Below are 15925 nucleotides of genomic sequence, written 5' to 3'. Positions count from 1 at the left end.
CGAGAAATATCAGCCAGCTCTTGTAATGATGGGGGGGGGGATTAAAGGGGGAAGAAGCTGTGAGAGCTTTTAAGGCTCTACATGACAGGTGTCATCTAGAGAATGAGAAAGCAAAGGGGCTTGTGGAATTCTCCTGTAAAGAACAGGACCACACTGGAGAATATTGCATAGGAGTGAGAGGCCTGTGGCTCTCTGGATATTGCTGGATTCCAACTCTCATCTCTCAACTTTTCCACTTTGGATTTTAAAACGTATGTCGCAGTGCACGTTATCACAGATAGATGTTGTTTACTTCTTTATGGACACAGCACAGCCCAAGTATTTCAGATATTTAAATTTTCAAATTACAGTACACACTTGCATGGTTGTCAGAAACCACTTCCTATTCCAAACAGAGTTTTGCCAGGTAAAATAGACAGTCCACGGTCAGAAGGAACATGCCTCTTAATACCATTTGCTGGGAGTCCCAAGTCGCAGACCTCCCATTGGCATTCATTGGCCACTGTGAGAACACAATATTAGACTAGAAGGGCCTTTGGCCTGATTCTTATGTCTAACATGAGCAGGAATCTTCTGTTAGAGTTGACAGCTGAGATTCAACATTCACAGTGGTAACCAACACACACAGTGAAATAATATGTACAATTGCCAATGCTGGCGTCAGTTTTCTGTGGGAGCCCTTGAGCAAGATGGGCCTCCCTCTAGGAGTTGCTCACCTCCATATTGCCACTGTCACTGCCCTTGTTCACTCGCCTTCTGCTTCTTGTTGCTGCTTGCATGCTTGGAGAAGACAGGTGAACAGACAGAGGCAGCAAGGAGTCTCCCATGGCAAAATATCACCCCGGACACCAGCATTGACTAACATCAAGTAGATAAACGTCCCATAGAGCTAGAGTGGCTGAGCTATGAAGCAGGAAGTTCTGCTTCTGCCATCATCTCATGAGGTAGCCTTAAGCAAATTTTAACCTCTTGGCCTCCTATTTACAGTAGAAGTAACAATCCTGACTGCCTTACAGAGTTGCCATAAGGTTCACTGGGAAAATGTAAGCAAAGCACACTAAACACTCAGAAGACCTACTTAAATGCTACTGTCAGAGTTGCTTCCAGATCCTAGCTCACAGAGGATCACGCTAGCCAGCGATCATTAAATAAAAGTCTTTATTGAGTTACAGTTTCCATTCTCAAGCTGCTGCGTGCAACTCTACGTCTTATGCTTAGATCGGCGAAGCTCCGTCTGAATCTCCGCCCCTTGTACACCAACTTAATATCCTAGCCCTGCTCCACCTTTTCCGCCTGACTGTTCTTCTCTGGGTCCCTCTGCCCCCCGGGGTCTCTTCCTTCCGGGATTCTTCTGACGCTGACCCCCCGGACCCTCCTGTCTCCTTGCGCCGGGCTTTAGGACCTGGCTCCCTTTCCGGGCTGCCTACTGCGCCACCTTCCTGTGCATTTGAACTTGGCGCGCGCGCCCAACCTTCCACCTTCCGTCTAACCGTCTCTTCGCTCCCCGATGGAGGTGTGGCCACTCCTGACTCGTGCCCTCCCTCCTGTTGTGAGCTGCCAGCGCTTGATCCCTGGCGCCCTTCCTCTTCCCTGCTCTCTGGCGGTGACGCTGGTCCCGATTTCCAACTGCTCCCCTCTGAGTCCCCTCTGGCTCTATCTTCCTGGGGTGTCCCCCTAGTCTCCCCCCTTGCCCTGGCCACTGGTGCTCCTTTCTGTGAATCTTCTGATTCACTGGAAAGACTCGGAGATCTCGGGTCGTCGTCATCACTCATCTTTTCTTCTGCCTCCTCCCCCTCGCTCTCTGTTTCCTCCCTTGCCCTCGCCTCTGCTCCTGAACCCCTGACAGCTACATATCATTATTATTGTCCTGTATTTATCCAACAGCTATGATAAGAGAGGGCAGCACTAATGGGAATTTATTGCTGACAATTTCATACCTGGGGAGGCCCACATTAGTTGCTGTGAATTGGTGATGTTGGATGTTTTGAATTGTTTTTAGGAGGTTGTTTTTAAAGTTTGAATTGTAATATATTATTGACATATTTGTCACCCTGTGTTCTTTCAGGAGGAAGGGTGGGTTGTAAATTTATTGAATGAATGTTGCTACCCAGTTTTAGTTTTGTCTTTTTTTACCTATTTCCCTGTGTAAATGAAACTATCTTGCAACCATTCTTGGGGTGGAGCAACACATTTCAGTGCAAGATAAAACAGTACGTTCTGTTTTATTGGAGCTCTAGAGAAAGAAATAAAGAAAGGCTGGGGATGACAAAGAAGCTGGCGAATGTGAATACAGACACATCTTCAGGTAGAGAGGGAGAACAAAAGACCTTCTGCCCAGAAATGTCCCCCAAGCCTCATTGTCACTTCAAGGCGTAACATTATCCCATCTGCTATACAGAGACAGACTACTAGGCACTGGCACCTGAGTTCCATGACAATAGTCGCCTTTACCTTGCTGTGGCCCAGACATGCAGGGAGTGGCCTGAGGTGTGGGTTCAAGAGAAGATGGGATTATGCAGATTACACTCCCTGACACCAGCAAGGCTGCCAATACTGAAACAAATAAAGCCACAGAAATCACAAATTGGTTATTTCAGTAATGGGTGGTTTAAGACCTTCAGATTTTATAAACAATAGCTTTGTTGCAGGGCAGGGCAGGAACAGGAGGAAAGAAAGAAAGAAAGAAAGAAAGAAAGAAAGAAAGAAAGAGGAAGGAAGGAAGGAAGGAAGGAAGGAAGGAAGGAAGGAATCTCATTCATGCAACACCATCCATGTGTATATGGGATTTCTTTTTTTTAACCCTGGCATTTAATATGATGCCTCAATAGTGATTTAAGAAGCCCCCGCAGCCTAAGATTCCAAGATCCCCTCCTCTTCCTCTTAAACTGACCATAACTACACACTGACATTGAACTTAAATCAGGGATGGGGAATCTGTCACTCTCCAGATGTGGTTGGATTCCAACCCCTTTCATCCCTGACCTTTGGCCATCCTGGCTGGGCCTTGATGAGATTCAGAGCCCAAGAATGTTGGGAAGGGCCAATGGTCCCCCATCCCTGCCTTAAATTGCTAAAGAAAATCATTCCTGGGAGAATCATCAGACAAGACTCATTTACATGCTGAGCATCTAACAAATCAACATATTCAGGAGTAGGAAGGAATTCCCCCCCCTCCCCCCCAAGGTTAGATTAGCTGGTAATTCTCACATAATTGCCAAAGCAAGCGTAAGACAAAACCCTTAGAATAAACTGGATTGAGCTGAAGGGGTGTCTCTGAGGTGGCAAAGTTAGTTCTGCAGCTCTTTATAAACTGGATAACCAGAGGATGTCCTCTGTGAGAAATATGCGTGCTAGGAGAATAACTTAACTGCAGAAGGTTACATTCCAGGTGTGTTGGTCTGAGTATGCTTTCCCAGAAAAGCAATCTCAGCAGCACACGTCCACTCGGAGCCCATACATTTCAATGAAGCTGTGCTGACATACAGGGAGAATGCTATATACTTAACCCAAATCCTCCACAGCATACTGAGTTGAATTACATTTAAGGTCAACAGCTTCTAGGCAGTGGCGTAGTGTGGGGGTGCAGGGGGGGGCCGGCCGCACCGGGCGCAACATCTCGGGTTAGGGGGCACAACATCACGGGTTAGGGGGCACAAATTACTTGCCTTGCCCCGGGTGCTGACAACCCACACTACGCCACTGCTTCTAGGTGGTACATAGATGGATGTGAGAAGGCACTTTATAGTCTCTCACATTAAACTTCCTGGTTTCCTAGTCTCCTTTTCTGAGAGACATTTGTGTAAGTTTCTTAGGAATCAACATATTGATTTCCTAGAAATCAACAAATTAATCATCATAAAACATATTACCAGAGGATCAAACCTAATGAGTCACATTTTCAAGCTAATTTTTGCATTGCTAAAATTTCCATCTTTTAGCATCATTTTTTTTTCTGTTTTGCAAATTCCCTCAAAAATACTTGGAGTAGGAGGAATGGCAGTGTGATCCTAGATATGTGTGCTCAGAAGTAAATCAGTAGAACCTACTCCAGGGTAATTGTGTATAGGCTGCAATATAATACACATTTTCCTAGTAGTAGGCCGCATGGAACTCCATGGGTGGTCTTGAGCTAAGGTTTACCCAGAATAAACCCACTAAAATGAATCAACATAGCTAAGTCAGATCTATTAATTTCAATAGGTCTGCTCTGAGTACAACCTTATTGAATACCAACCAATGTGCTAACTTTTGCAAAGGATTGCACTGTTAGGCACTAAGTTCCAATCAAGCACAGGAATAGGAGGGAGAGGGAGAAGAAATGGAGAGAATGTAATAATAATAATAATAATAATAATAATAATAATAATAATAATAGGCAACAACCCTCTTTTTACTCATATTGAAAGGTGCTACACCAGAGCAATCATGCAATTTAGCTCCGGAGTAATAAAGACGCATGCTTGACTTCATAATTATCATGCTTTGGATGAGGAACCTGCCAGCCCCCAAATACTACTGAACTAAAACTCCCATTATTCATGAGCATTGGCCATGCTGGCTGGGGCTGATGGGAGTTGGAGTTCAGTTACGTTTGAAAAGCCATAAATTCCCAATTCCTGCTTTAGAAAATCCTATCTGCTATTCTAGGTTATCAATCTTCTTTATTTATACAACAACAACAACAACAGCAACAACAGCAGCAGCAGCAACAACAACAATTTGTACCTCACCCATCTGACTGGGTTGCCCCAGCCACTCTGGGCGGCTTCCAACATATATAAAAACATAATCAAACCTTAAACCTTAAAAAGCTTCCCTATATAGGGCTGCCTTCGGATGTCTTCTAAAGGTTATATAGTTACTCATCTCCTTGACATCTGATGGGAGGGCGTTCCACAAGGTGGGCACCACTACCGAGAAGGCCCTCTGCCTGGTTCTCCCTCCATCTATCTATCTATCTATCTATCTATCTATCTATCTACCTATCTATCTATATGTATAGATATATATAGATAATTATGTAGAAGTTGAAGTAATCTACATATGCATTTATGGACCTATATGTAAATGTGTGAGCAAACCGTGGATGTGCATCACATATATTTTCGGCTCTTCCAGGTGTCAAAACACTGCAAACCCAAATCAGTATCCTTTTGTCATACATTTTAAGGTAATCCTTAACAGGGCAGAGTTATAGTAGTGCAATATCCTGGCTGCAAGTAAGGAATGGGGAAGGGGCAAGAGACGTGAGGATATTGGAATCAGGGAGAGAAAAGAAGCAAGAAAAGCAGTTGGTAAGATGAGCCGCTTGATATTAAAAAAGGATTTCAGTGCAATACCACAGCGGGGAGTTCAAAGGAGCTGAAAATAAAGAACATTTAAAAACTGTTGTACAGATTTCTCAGTATGCCACACGAATGTTGTGAGGACAGTGTTGCACAGCTCCATTGATGTCATGATTGCTAGTTAACAGTTGCCCAAGAAGCTTTTTCAAGCTGCAATTGACATGCCCGCTGGAGGGCATATTTCCATTGTCTAGAAGCAAAATATTATTTATATATTCTTGTTTCATTTGTTAATTGCTTCTAGTAAAACATCCCAATGCGACTTAACAATAAATATATATTGCTGTCCAAGTGCAGGAAAAATCTGATTTCCCCTATCTACAGTGGTAGCTGAGTTTATGAACTTAATCCATTCCAGAAGTCCGTTCTTAAACCAAAACCGTTCTTAAACCGAGGCGCACTTTCCCTAATGAGGTCTCCCACTGCCGGTGCCCTTCCACCATTCGGCTTCTGTTCGTAGACCGAGGTAAAGTTCGCTAAATGGAACATTACTTCTGGTTTTGCGGAGTTCATATACCGAATCATTCTTAAACTGGACTGTTCTTAAACCGAGGTATCACTGTATGTGGAGGCACCACATACTGGGTTGAAACTGAAGGGAAAACCTTTCTGCCATTAAGGCAAGTGAATGCATTGAAACTAGTTCCAGTTCTGAACCAGGCTTCAATCTTCCTCCCCCCCCCCCCATATTTGCTATTCATAATTTATTTGGATGTTCTGATAAGTTTTCTTTCTTTCTTTCTTTCTTTCTTTCTTTCTTTCTTTCTTTCTTTCTTTCTTTCTTTCTTTCTTTCTTTCTTTCTTGTTTATGCATGCATGCATGCATGTATTCATTTATTCCCAGAATATGTCCCAGCCTTCATCCAAGGAGCTCCAGTACAGGGAGAGATAGCCATGTTACACTGAGACTCCCATGTCCACCTCGTCTCCTTCTTTTCATCCCTTACTTCCAACCAAGACTACCCTTCAGCCACGTTCTTCACCCCACCCCACCCCAGATATATTTGTAAAAGGCCACTTATTCCTTTTAATCCCTTTGGCTATAATTAGCTAACTCTGCATTTTCCCCTGCCCTTATCTCCCCCTGCAAGCCCCAACTGAATGAATATTCCTGTTTACTTGCATCTCCTGTTCTTCGTTTCCAGGGCAAGTTTTCTTTTTGATCTTCTTAGATCCTGGAGCAGTCTCTTGCGAATTCTTAATTCTTGTACTCTCTCACCCACCCCCTTTATCTTCCTCTCTTCATCCTCCCCCTTTCTCCATTTTACTTAACTACTCCATCGTTTAAGATTCCTGATTTTCTCTTCTTCTTGCTCACTATTATTTATTTACTCATTTTATTAAGGACTTGTTTTACCTTTGAGTCAAGGAGCAGCACATATTGGAGTTAGCCCATTTCATTTTCACAACAACACTGTTGCAGACACTAAAAACAGGAATATCCAAGTAAGGATTTAGGAGGTCTGGAATATCTGAGCTTGGGGGGGGGGGGCATTCATGCTGATATTTCAGGGCTCCTACCCTCCCTCACTATTTCCCCAAACAGCTGACTGGTTGTGTTTTAGCTGCTCCCCCCCCCCCCAAGCATAGCTGCATGTTCCATTGGATCAGGGCAAATGTATTATTTAAATTCAATTGCATTCCTATTCTGCCTTTCCTCCAAGCAGCTCAAGGTAGTATACATAGTTTGCCCGCTCCCTATTTTATCCTCGCAGCAACCCTGTGAGGTAAGTTTGGCTGAGAGACAGTGACTGGCCCAAGGTCATCTGTGAACTTCATGGCAGAGTAGAAATTTGAACCTTGAGCTTCCCAGATGAGTCCAGCACTCTGACCAGACTGGCAGAGAAACACCACTATGTTTTGCATGACTAAGTGAATCTCCATTAAAAAAAGGCAGAAGAATCTGTTCTCCTTACAGCTTCTATGAATTTCTGTGTCCACGAGATGAGTGGTTTGGGTGTTTATTTGTTTGTTTGTTTGTTTTCACATTTGCAACTAGAGAGATAGGCAAACAAATTGGATCATTTTCTACTTCCCCAGGTCAGGGATCCTCCTGCTTCTCATCTTTACCCTTCTGCTGCTTTAATGTGATCAGGGGAGCAGCAAAGCCCCTACAGGTCCATGAGGTAATTGGGCGGGTTGCGATGGCAATAAAGACCCCACTTCTTTGTCCACATTATTTTGGTAAGAAAGGCTGAAAAGGCCTGACAGGTAAACAGCAAATAAGCATTTTTACCACTGTGTGTTTCCTGAATTTTTGGTAGACTAATCCTGTCAAGAGTTTTAGCCTGGTGAGCAGATCAGGTTGCTTCATGTGAAAGGAAGGGGATACGTCTTGCAGAATTCCCAGAAAGAAGCAGATGTGGTCCACCCACCTTGTTCTGACTTCTCTCTCCATTTTGCCTCGTACATTGGACCGTCACACAAAAAAAGAGAATCATTTCAGAATTCTGGACTGCAGAGAAAGAGAAATAAAATTGCCATCTTTCCTCTCTCTCCCCATCCCCCTAAATTTAATTATTTCACTTCATTCTGGGCACTGAGCCCATTTCAAATACGAATGGAGGGAAACAGGGGAGTCAGTACCACAAGTCAGCCTCTGGAGCTGAAATAGTGGGGTTTCCTGGGCATAGCTGCTCTCTTGGACACTGCGAGGGTGAGAGAGGATGAGCTTTATGACTGAATGTGTACTACTGTCTCTCAGATGATGCTGTACATCTCCAGACAAAGGCAGCAAGAGGCACAGGCTACACATTTGGTGGCCTTGGACCCGGCAAGTAAACAGGGTTCTAGTTGCTATGAAAACAGAATCATTCTCCAATGGGATGTTTAGCAGTACAATTATGTACATGTCTATTCAAGAGTTAGTGTTGTACTTTTGCAATGGAGTTTCCTCCCAAGTAAGTGTGCATAGGGAGGAAAGCAGGGCTATATTTGGGGGTGGAGGTGCACCTATGTCTCTGAACATTGTAATGATAAGTGCCTTTCCTGTTGTGGTACACCCCCCCCCCTGCCCATGTCAAACGCCCTGCTCCAGGAGGTCAGCTCAGCTCCTACTTTTAAATATTCAATTACCACCTACAGATGTGTTTTCCAGTGTGAGCTCTGGGATTATATATTCTGGTGTGCCCGCAAGTACCTGCAATGATGCCAAAGGAAGGTCTTAATAAATACCCTCTCAAAAATCCACAATGCATGAAAGACTGTTTGCTCTTCCTGCTCAGTTCCTCTTCGCACTGGCTCATATTCTCCTGCATTGAACACACCTCCTTAAATACGCCCAGCTTCCGTTGGTTGATAGGACTGGACACTCTCTCATCCATTCTGAACGAATGAGAGGTTCAAGGTCCTTCTCTCCATGAGCAAATGTAGAAGCAACTGCCATTTCTCTCACTGATGGGGTGGCTGATGGAGGTGGGTATGCCTGCACTGTTTTGTGCCCCTGTCTCTTTTTCTGCTCTTTCAGATGTGGCAGCCATTTTGTGACTGGTACCAAAGCCCTTCTCAAAATTCCTTATGTGCCCATTAGACCCAGAGGGTTGCCAAACCCTTATCAGTTGTACATAATTTGTCTTATTTGCTCCTTATCAGTTGTACATAATTTGTCTTATTTGCTCTTACTGGGTATTCGGGGTTATCTACTCAACTATCCTCTCAGCAGCTGAAACAACTGCTGAGAGGATTGTATAAACCTTCAGTGTATAAACCTTCAATGCTGACAACACTCCCCTGTGTGGCCATTGTATTGTAATGTGTTGTAGGATAGGGTTAAATCACACAGGAAAATCATGCATCAAAGTCACGAAGAGCCTACAAAGGCAGTGAAAACAGGTATGCAAAACTTAAACAAATGGAGGGGTGGCACCAAAGAAGCTACTTGTCTCTGTTGCCATTTGTTCTAGGTCTAGCTTGGCATAATATATTACTGTATCGGTATGATGGCTTAGCATCTGAGAGCTCCTTAGCTAGCAGCTGGCTGGTATGCAAGACCCAGTGCGCTCAACTGGAGTGCTGGAAGGAAAATGTGGTGTCAAAACAGTCATGTACTCTTGAACTAGGCCTACACAACTTGTGACCCACAAAGCCATGTAAAGAGGCCCCCACAACCCTGCAGGTGCTCTGTTAAACTCCTCTTTTTGCCTGACCAAATTCTGCATTCCTTCATGTTAGTTTATTTATTTCACTATTTGCAAAAGTTCTGGATGAAAGATGCCTCCGGGTCTCCCCTGTGTCCCCCCATTTCCAGAAAGGTTAGACTGAGGTGGCTGGAGAAAAACAGACGTTTCCATAGGATGGGTAGGCTGGTTGTAAATAACCATTAATGAAAACCCTACGGTCCTTATTCCATAGTGGTACAGGCACTGGTGCTGGTCTGAATTCTGCTGTCCACATAAATGGGCCCCTCCAGATGGTGTTTTCTTGCAGATGTATTCTGCAGCACATTTTTTATTTTTTTTTTAAAAAAATTGCATTCGTGGTGGATTTTTTCTACTTTCATTTGTTCTGTGATGCTTTCCCCATGCTACCACATTATCACTGTCTGAAGGAGCTATAGTTCAAGAAATGCAGGAGAAAAATAAACCAGGACATTTGTGCTGGATAGAACATTTATGGGGAGGAGTGGGGGGGGGGTTACTGGTTTGTTTCTATTCTTGTTTTTATTATGTACAGTATTTTGTGTTTTTTCACTTGTATTTTTATGTTGTGAACTGCCCTGAGATCTACACATGAAGGGCAGTATACAAATGTAGTAGTAGTAGTAGTAGTTCGGATTTGATATCCCGCTTTACCACTACCCTAAGGAGCAGTGGCGTAGCGTGGGGGGTGCCAGGGGTGCCGGCCGCACCGGGCGCAACATCTGGGGGGGCGCGAGTCCAGAGGGAAGGGACAAGCAATCGAGGCATGTTTGGGGTGGGGGGTCATCGTCTCCGTTTGGCCGGCCCCCCTTGAGGAAGCGGGAACCTCTCCAAGGCGCAGCGCGCCGTCGGTGGAGGGAAATTGCCGCGCAGCAGCAGCAGCAAAGCCGGGAGGAGGAGGAGGTGGAGGCGCCGCCTGCCGCAGGATCCGATCCGAGCCTGCTAATCGCTTGCTGGGAATTAAGCGGCTCAAAGAGGCAAAGGAAGAGGTGGAGCCGCTGGCCCGGCCGGGAGGAAGCTGGAGAGAGCAGCGCACCTGGGCGCGGCGAGGTTGGGTAGGTGCGCCCTGGCTGGCTACCCGCCTCCCGGGCTCAGTGCCTCCATGACCCCTCCAGCGGCGATGGGAGAGATGGGGGGGTGTCTGGAGCAGCCCCGGCTGGCCTGCTCCTGCTTCTCCCCCGCCTCCTTCCCGTTGCCGGCGCCTTGATCTCATCCGGATCAGGGACGAAACACGCCCATCCTTTGCTACTCCTTGTCGGGTCACTGCTTCATTTCTCCAGGGAGAGAGAGAGGAGAGGAGAGGTGCCAGGGATTGCCAAGCGCGCGTGACGCAAAGGGCCTGCCCACGCGCAGGCTGAGCACCGCGTGGCAGGGGCGGAGGGAGGCGCTCTGCACATGCTTAGGAGGCGCTCGCCAGTGGCGTAGCATGGGGGTGCAGGGGGGGCGGCTGCACCGGGCGCAACATCTGGGGGTTAGGGTTAGGGGCGCAAATCCATGGGTTAGGGGGCGCAAATTACTTGCCTTGCCCCGGGTGCTGACAACCCACGCTACGCCACTGCTAAGGAGTCTCAAAGCGGCTAACAATCTCCTTTCCCTTCCTCCCCCACAACAAACACTCTGTGAGGTGAGTGGGGCTGAGAGACTTCAGAGAAGTCTGACTAGCCCATGGTCACCCAGCAGCTGCATGTGGAGGAGCGGGGAAGCGAACCCCGTTCACCAGATTACGAGTCCACCGCTCTTAACCACTACACCACACTGGCTCTGTAATAAATAATAAAATAATAATGTTTTTAAAAGTACAGGATTTCAGCAGGATGTTATGCGATATGAAGCACCCCAACTTTTTTGAAGGTGCAAAAAGTACAGAAAGCAGGATCGCACGTGACCACCATATTATTATTAGCATATTAATTGAATTTATATACTGCCCTATACCTGGTGGTCTTAGGGCGGTTCACAGAATAAAATCAAAATATAAAACCACAAAATACATAATCAAAATAAAAAAACAACAACCCAATCACCCCCTCCCAAAAAACCCTCCACATTTTAAAAGGGCAGAGGATGTCAATCAAATCAAACAAAGGCCCTATATCACCTCCAGCACAAGTCCTCAGGGATGCACAATAGAAAGGATGTCTGGAGGGGCCTAAAATTAGAGCTGCCAGCTCTTGAAAACAAAACTTGTAACTGGTCATGGCCTGGGAACAAAGCCCAGAACAGGTCCAGAGGTGAAGGGAGGGAGGGAGGGGGGGAGGGAGAGAGCCCATCATTTTTTATTTTGGGGGGGGGCAGATTCAGGGAAGAATTAGGAAGGGCAAAGACTATTTGCATAAGGTGTACATACAGCGACAGAAGGAAAAGGAAAGACTGAAGGGCGAAAGAAAACCAACTTCAGCCTTGCCCCCTTGCCTTTCTGGCAACTAGCCTGAAAGCAAAATAAAACAAGGAAGGGGAAGAGGAATCCAGTCCAGCCACGCTTTGTTGTCAGCTTGTTTCTGTACAAAATGCAGGTGGAAATAACATCTCCAACGACAACAGAGAATGGAAAGGGGGTCACTGAGAAAAGCTGCAGGTAGGTACTGAGAAGGGCATCTGAGCCATACATCAAGCATCACTCAGAGGTAGGCTTTGCCGTCTTGGCAGTCATATTGTTGCAAGGCCAGCTGCAGCTCCTGGCAGTTGCATCTTCCTTGTTCGAAATCCCGGATCTGCTGGTGATAACCAGTTCTATTATTCACTCGCCAGTGAATCAAGACAAACATACTATCCCAGAGTGCAAGGAAGCTTGTCTGCGTGTGCGTTTCCAGTGATCAGACAGCTTTAATGAGATCAGGGCCCATCCTCCAGTGCAATGATGGGACTAGCCCTGCCTACTTAAGAACAATGGGGAAAGTTACAATGATAGGGATGGGTAGATTCTTCCCACCCCCCAAGAAAGGGTTTCCGATGAGATAATCCCTCCTTTCTTACACACTAGATTCTGCAGTGCTTAAAAAAAGGAAAAAAGTATAACTATAACCAGCAGTTTATTTTCAAAAATGCAATCTATTGAACGACAACAAAAAAGAACAAAGACCAGTTTTTATTCTCTAATTCCAGTCACATAAGCCAAAATGATTTGTGCTGAAATTACTAAAGATGCAAGTGGCGATAACCCAATGATGGTGATTATACCTGCTTAATTTGAGCCAGGTGCTCAGCCCTGGAACAACTTAGTTCCAGTGCCAGGGCTGAATCCTGGAACAGATCCATACCAGGAAAAGTCACACTTGTTGCTTTTTTGCCTGTCATATAGCTGCTGAAGGCACAGGAACCTAGCTATGGGGAGGAGGAAGAGGGCAACACAACGTACATGCAGCAGATTGAAAGCCTTCCGATTCAGCTTTTCCCAGGGGTTCAGGGTCTTTCTTTGTGAGGAACCTGTAGCTCTCCTGATGTTGCACTGCAGCTCCCATCTGCCGCCACCAGCATGGTCAATGGTCTGGGTTGTAGTCCAACAACATATGAAGGTCACCACACCCATCACCAGCATTAAAACGATCCAATGGGGCAGGCATGCAATATCTCCACCAATAACAGGTTAACAGACACTGTAAGATCACCAGATGCAATGCCTGACATGGGCATAGCCAGGACTTACTGGGGGGCAGGCTTTATGTTGGGGGGGGCAGAACCAAGTTATCTGTGATGCAATTAGTCAGTTAAGTATTTTTATTTATTTACTTGATTGGGGGGGGGCAGCTGCACCCATGGTGCCTGAGGAACCTGAGGGGGGTGTATGTTTCACAACCAGTGTGCTGTTACTGAGTAATGTCACAGTATGGTTTTATAATATATTTCAAAGTGTGTTCGGGTATCTTCAGGGGTAGGGATAGGAGAGAAGAAATGGACCATTATGAATGTTTCTCTTGGTCACTTTCTAGAGCTGAAGAAGGCCAGAATATTGATGTAAACCCAACTTCAGCTCAAATAATTCTGGTCCAAGCCAGGGGAAGCATCCTGGGAGTTTTATTAGCATGGTGCTTCCTGTTGCTATGGAGGTGCTGTGTTCCATTCCTGTGGTCTGCATTTTCAGGATGTAGCTTTTGTCTGTGTAGCTCCTAATGAAAGGGGTGGGGGTGGGGAGCTGTTATATATCTGCCTTAGAATTAGATGTTCAGTCTTGAGTTTTTATTTTTTTAAAAAAATCCAGACTTTCCACCATTGCATCCTGGAAACATCCTACCAAAGCTGTCCCTATTGTTTTGGCTTTTATTACCTCTATAGGAAGCAATAACCTCTTAGTCCTATCAAAGCTATCTTTCTCTCTCTCTTTTCTCACCTCCTTGGTTAATAAGAGACACCTTTCTTCATTTTTGAAATGAATCTCAATATTAAAATCATCCATTACCCCTTTAATGCACCCTGACAGAGAGAAGCAACATTTCCACAAACAATTGCTTCTTGTGAAATCTGATCTATCCATTCTGCTAGGATTTCTCTCATTGCCTGGCTTTGCTCCAAGGAGTTCTCAAAGGCACTGGACCTTGGGTCTTAGCTTCCATTAGGCGAACTATTTCCGTCAGGAGTTACTCACTTCCTGTTTTCTGTATTTAGACAATCCGTGTTCTAACAGGCTTTGATTCGATTTGCTGTACAGTTTAGTCTAAGTGTTAACAAAATGGGGTGAGAAGAAATTTGAGGCATATTAAAGGTGTTTCTAGACAGGGGTTTATTCTGGATCTGTGCTGCTTATAAATGCAAGGTTTTCACACCACCCACACGTGGTCATCAAAATGCCAAGGTCTATTTTTAATCCCATTAAATCCAGATTTCCCTGTACCTAGTGTTTTTCTTCTAGAAAAAATGGTGCTAGTACTCACCACGAAGTTGTAAGTGCTACACTTTTAAGCAGTGCTTTTCTTCTTCTAAAAAAAAGAGAGGTGCCAGTACTGCATACCCCTGAGCACCCTTGAGCTTTACCCCAAATAATCCAATAGGTAAAAATGGGCTGTGAGACATTTGCAGTCACTGTTCCTGTCGAGGTGCCACAGAATCATAAAATTGTAGGGTTGGAAAAGACCACCAGGGTCATCTAGTCCAACCCCCTCCAATATCACATTGTTTGAATGGTTTGTCACGTGTGTGGTGGCATTTTGGTGGGTGTTCCCTATTGCCACAACCCCTATTTCTGTTTGCTCTTCAATCGAGCACAGTCTAGCTATTTTGTTTCTGCCAGCTCAAACAACGTGACAATACCTATTTCCACCAATTGCTGCGTGCTGCTTGCGTGTCGGAACCATAGTATATATCAGCCAGAAATAAATAAAATAAAATAAAATACAGAGGTCTTGGGCAATAGCACTCTTGTGCTAACTTTTGTGCAAGACCTCTGCATTAAATATAATAAATATTCCCCTAACAGGGGTCCCAGCAAGCAAGTCCCTCAGCTAGCTGTTTGCTGTGTGAGGAAGGAGCTGGAGCAGGACAGCTGCAGTGCCTGCAGTCACTATTGGGGTCTGTGGCTGTCATGGAGACCCCAACTGCTAGCCAAAAAGAACAACAACCTAGCATAAGGATGCAGCAGTTCTGCAGCAGTTGCATTTCCAGGTGCTATGCAAATGTTAAAGGCCCTAGAGCCTTATGGGGGGGGGGGGGAATATGGCAACCCTAAAAGCATTTTGTGAACTGGTGAGTCATTTTGTACTGCAAGACAAATTTCAGAAGCATAGGAGTTTGGTGGCATCTCGTAGAAAAGGTTCCTTGTTTCCATGTTGTTAATGTGTCTGTTGTGACATTATGGATATCTTGTGTGGTTCAATTCACAGCACCTCCCAGTAGAACTGGGTATGTCCCTTTGTCTCAGTAGCCCTGGAGAATTTCTGCCAGTCATTGCAGACAATGCAGACAATATAGATGGGCCAAGCTTAAGCTGCCTCCTGTGTTCCAGAGTGCTTCAGTTTTGAAGGGCTGGCTCAGAACTGCTTCTCATAAAGGGGCACAAAGGTTGTGTTTGCCTTTTGGGAAGGCTTAAACGGCTCAGGAACGCCATACCTCAAGGACCATCTCTTTCCATATGAACCTACCTGGACCCTGAGATCATCTTCTGGGGCCCTTCTTCATGTGCCTCCTCCACAAGAGGTCCAGAGGGTGGCAACACAAGAACAGGCCTTTTCTGTGGTGGCTCCCCGCTTGTGGAATGTTCTCCCTAGGGAGGCTCGGCTGGTGCCTTTAGGTGCAAGGTGAACATGTTCCACTTCAACTAAGCCTTGGGCTGTTTAACATCCTATACCCTTTTGTTTTGGGGGAGGGGAGTTATTGGTTTGTTCTGCTGTTGTTCTTATTTTTATTATGTATTTTGTATTTTTATCTTGTATTTTTTATGCTGTGAATGGCCCTGAGATCTATGGATGAAGGACAGTGCACAAAATTAATTAAATAAATTCTTAAATAACAACAATA

The sequence above is a fragment of the Podarcis liolepis genome, assembly GCF_965112155.1.
Source record: "Podarcis liolepis genome assembly, chromosome: 2".
Classification (NCBI taxonomy): Eukaryota; Metazoa; Chordata; class Lepidosauria; order Squamata; family Lacertidae; genus Podarcis; species Podarcis liolepis.
This window is presented reverse-complemented; position numbering follows the sequence as displayed.